Source organism: Cervus elaphus, chromosome 32 (assembly GCF_910594005.1).
Source record: "Cervus elaphus chromosome 32, mCerEla1.1, whole genome shotgun sequence".
NCBI classification, from domain to species: domain Eukaryota; kingdom Metazoa; phylum Chordata; class Mammalia; order Artiodactyla; family Cervidae; genus Cervus; species Cervus elaphus.
Window position 1 is genome coordinate 26,886,493 of NC_057846.1, and position 4,687 is coordinate 26,891,179.

Here is a 4,687-nt window from a genome sequence, read left to right on the forward strand (position 1 = left end):
ATTGTTTAATTGTTAAGTCATGTCTGACTCTTTGCAACCCCGTGGACTATATCCACCAGTCTCCTCTGTCCATGGGATTTCCCAGGAAAGAATACTGGAGTGAGTTGCCATTTCCTCCTCCAGGGGATCTTTCTGAACCAGGGATCGAACCCACGTCTCCTGGCAGAGTCTGTACCATTGAGCCACCAGGGAAGCCCTAAGAATTACATAGCCCTGGATCAGACAGAGAAAGCTCAGGGGAACCTTATTTTAAAGGGATGACATTAAACCCAGCACAATAGGTGAATGAAGTTCTAATTAAGTGAGAGATGATGAAATTCAAAATGAAAGGCTTTCTTTCACTCAGGAATCTGAGGTTTGGTAGGGGGAGTGGGGAAAACCTAAAGATACAAAAATCAGAAGCCTTCTGGGGGCGGGAGAGATTATGAGAAGCATCAATTAGAACAGCTTTTTTCCAATTCAAATAGACTATTGGAACTCTCAGATCGCTAGGACTGAACTCTGATTAGGAAAAACTCTGGAGGAACTGCTCTCCAACTCCCTGGAGATCCCAAACATGATTTAGGTAAAAAGCTTTTAGTTTTACGGCTGGGGAAGGTAGCAGGAAAAGAAAATGAACTTCCTGCCAGTGATTCTTTCTCAAGCCCTGCCAATTCCCATGTCTGGGGAAACTAAAGAGTGTCCAACCTTGTACTGTAAGAGTGGCCACTGATCTCCAGCCTACCTGCGCTGGAGCATCCCGGCATCGTAAGGCTGCTGGCCGCCCAGCCTGGGATGGGGAGGAAGAATCCTGAGCTGCCATTCACCCTCCGCTGCACGACCTGTACGCCTGCCCAACAGGGCCATCAGCAGTAGGTGCCGGAGAGACACAGACCACTGGAGCAAGCAGCTGATGAAAAGCAGAATCTTTTTCTCTTTGGCAGTTACGCCAATACCTGAAGCACGTCTCCTTCAGAGCTTTCCAAACCACTTCAAAAGCATGCTTTCTGGCATGGGTTGAGAAAGCCAGGCAAATAGCCCCCACGTGTATGGCCATCGGCCAAGATATTGATGAGGGGAGGCAGCCCAGGACCCACACTCAGGCCGTGGAGTGGTCCTTCTCAGAGCTCTCTTAGCTCCAGCAGACCTGGGCAGCATCTGAGGGAAGCAGAGTGGGGTTTTGTGATGTGCCTCCAGCCCAAAGGCGGCCAGTGTCCTAGACAACCAGCGCCACACTTCCCTGGACCCTGCCCACTTCCCGGTGGCCTGCTCAGGCCTCCTGACCCCAGATTTGCCTTGTGTCTCTGCCAAAACCAAGCAGCTGGGACTTCCCTGGTGGCTCAGTTCAATTCAGTTCAGTTCAGTCTTTCAGTTGTGTCTGACTCTTTGAGAGCCCATTAACCGCAGCACGGCAGGCCTCCCTGTCCATCACCAACTCCCAGAGTTTACCCAAACTCATGTCCATTGAGTCACTGATGCCATTCAGCCATCTCATCCTCTGTCGTCCCCTTCTCCTCCTGCCCCCAATCCCTCCCAGCATCAGGGTCTTTTCCAATGAGTCAACTCTTTGCATGAGGTGGCCAAAGTGTTGGAGTTTCAGCTTCAACATCAGTCCTTCCAATGAACACCCAGGACTGATCTCCTTTAGGATGGACTGGTTGGATCTCCTTGCAGTCCAAGGGACTCTCAAGAGTCCTCTCCAACAACACAGTTCAAAAGCATCAATTCTTTGGCGCTCAGCTTTCTTTATAGTCCAACTCTCACATCCATACATAGCCTTGACTAGATGGACCTTTGTTAGCAAAGTAATGTCTCTGCTTTTTAATAGCTGTCTAGGTTGGTCATAACTTTCCTTCCAAGGAGTATGCGTCTTTTAATTTCATGGCTGCAGTCACCATCTGCAGTGAGATTTTGGAGCCCAAAAAAATAAAATTCAGTGGTAATGAATCCACCTGCCAATGCAGGAGACACAGGTTCAACCCCAGATCCAGGAGATCCCACGTGCCAAAGAGCAACCACACCCATGAGACACTATTGCGCCTGTGCTCGAGAGCCGGGGAGCTGCAAGCACTGAGCCCACACGCCCTGGAGCCCGTGCTCCACAAGAGAAGCCAGCGCAATGAGAAGCCTGTGCACCACAACTAAAAGTAGCCCCCACTCACCACAACTCGGGGGAGAAAAAGAACATCAGAGTATTGTCGTGAGGGTTGAACATGAAGATGTTCAAAATTATTTAACACATCCAGTGCTTAACATAGGGTTGAGCGTACAGCAGGTAATCCATAAACATTTACAACCTTCCCAGTTCACGCACATCTCCAAATAGTGGAATTTCTGATTGAGACAAGAGATAGTTCCCAGAAGTCTTATGGGAGGCAGTCAAGTTTATTGCTAACCAATCAGGAAGTTTGCTGCAGATCAAAACATCCCTTTTATCACCAAGCCTAGAACTTGGTGAACAAGGGGGGAAACAATCAATATCCCTAAGAAGACACGAAAAGATTGACATCGTAACATAATTGGCTCACTGTACTTGTTCGCTCCATCTCCATTTAGATTTCAGTTCCACAAGGGTGAGCAAGTCGTCATAATGGCAGTGATTAAGATGGTATTTGGCCAAAGAACCCATCTCCACATGATGTCCCTAAGGAAGATATATATGTACAGACAACAAAGCACAGGAAAATAACAGTTTATTACTACCTGGAGATTTTCCCCAAATACACAGAGAGGTCACTGAGCTGAGTTGAATGCTGAAGGACTCTGTTTTGTGTGTGTGTGTGTGATCTGTTCAGTCATGTCCAACTCTTTGCAACCCCGTGGCCTATAGACCTCCAGGCTCCTCTGTCCACCAGATTCTTCAGGCAAGAATACTGGAATGGGTTGCCATTCTCTTCTGAAGGGGACCTTCCCAACCCAGGGATCAAACCCAGGTCCCCCGCATTGCAGGCAGATTCTTTACCATCTGAGCCACCAGGGAAGTCCTTGGTCAAATGCCAAAGCAAGCCAGAGACTCCTCCCACCTACTTCTCCCAAAGGTCAGACCCAAGTCTTAGATCTGGACACTCTCTTATGAGAAAGGGATGGAACACCTGTCAAGAGGAGGATGAGGACAGCAACCAGACAGAGAGTGGTCTTGAGGATGCCTGGGAAGCTTGCCTAGGTTTCATTTTATTCTTTCTTATTTGTTTTTGGTTGTGTGTTCAGTGAAAGAGAGTGGATCCTCTGCTGACAAGGATTAGAAAGCAGATGCATTTTATCCAGCATTTGAGGGAACGAAGGGGATTCAAAGAAAGAAATGATTAAACTTTTTCCCAAAAGGAGTAGTCGCAAGCTACATTAACTCTTCTGCTTGCCCATAAATCTTTACCTAGTCTCTAGAGGGACTTCCTTGGTGGTCCAATGGCTAAGAATCTGCACTCCCAATGCAGGGGGCCCGGGTTCAATCCCTGGTCAAGGAACTAGACCCCACATGCCATAACTAAGACCCAGTGCAGCCAAATAAAATAAATAACTTTTTTTTTTTAATCTTTACCTAGATCTGGGAAAGCTCAATGTCTACCCAGGGGCTCATAAAAGATCCTTAAACTTGACCAAGTATAAAAAGTCCTTTGGAGATGAAGTAAAAGGGAAGGGAAGGGTACAAGCTGTGGGATTTCTGTCCTGCACAAGCCAATAGTAACATCTCTACTTCTTACTGAACTGGTACACAGAGAGCCTTCAAAAGGTGCTTCCCCACTGACAATACCACAGGACTATTCCTCACCACAAACACTGAAGATTTCAAAGAACTTTTTTTTGTCTGTATTATGGTTCCCTCTTCACAGATTAAGTTGCTACCCAGAAGGAAGTGAGATTTCAAAAGGAAGAATGATAGCATTATCCAGGTCTTTAAAAAGCAGTGTTGGACAAAGGTAAATAGATCCTGGACTCAGAGAGACTTAGGATACACACTTCAGCTCTACCACTTATTGATTGTGTGATCTTGGGCAAGTTTCTCAAATTTAGTTCCTCAGCAAAATTGGACCAGTAAGAGGAGCCAACAGAAGGGTTTTGTGTGGATTTGTTTACAAATTCTATGGTGTGATTTCAAAGCATATGCTTTACCTGTAATGTTTTAAAGCCTCCTATGATATATTAAGCTATTAGAAGTCTCATGGATGTAATTCTGTAAAAATTCTGTAACTATAATGTGGCATAGATGAATGAATCTTTTGAGGAAATAGTCAAGTATGCTTTGTTTTTAAGAAATCCAGGCAGACAGTTTGGACAAGAATCAAGTCATAATTTCACATCATTTTTAGGGACTAGATCTTATCAGATGAGGTGCTATGGTCTACATGTTTGTGATTTCTCAAAATTCATATGTTACAGTGCTCGTTTCGGCAGCACATGTACTAAAATTGGAACGATACAGAGAAGATTAGCATGGCCCCTGCACAAGGATGACATGCAAATTCATGAAGCGTTCCATATTTTTCTGGTCAACCACTTGTAAAATAATGAAACTAGAACACCTTCTAACACCATACACAAAAATAAACTCAAAATGGATTAAAGATCTAAATGTAAGACCAGAAACTATAAAACTCCTAGAGGAGAACATAGGCAAAACACTCTCCGACATAAATCACAGCAAGATCCTCTATGACCCACCTCCCAGAATATTGGAAATAAAAGCAAAAATAAACAAATGGGACCTAATTAA

General features: G+C 45.2%; 1 non-coding gene across 1 annotated transcript; it reads left to right on the forward strand.

Moving 5' to 3' along the window:
- The first annotated feature begins 4,352 nt into the window (after positions 1-4,352).
- Positions 4,353-4,459, forward strand: LOC122688141. The gene has a single exon (XR_006339359.1). It is a non-coding gene; the product is annotated as a U6 spliceosomal RNA (small nuclear RNA).
- The last annotated feature ends 228 nt before the right edge of the window (positions 4,460-4,687 follow it).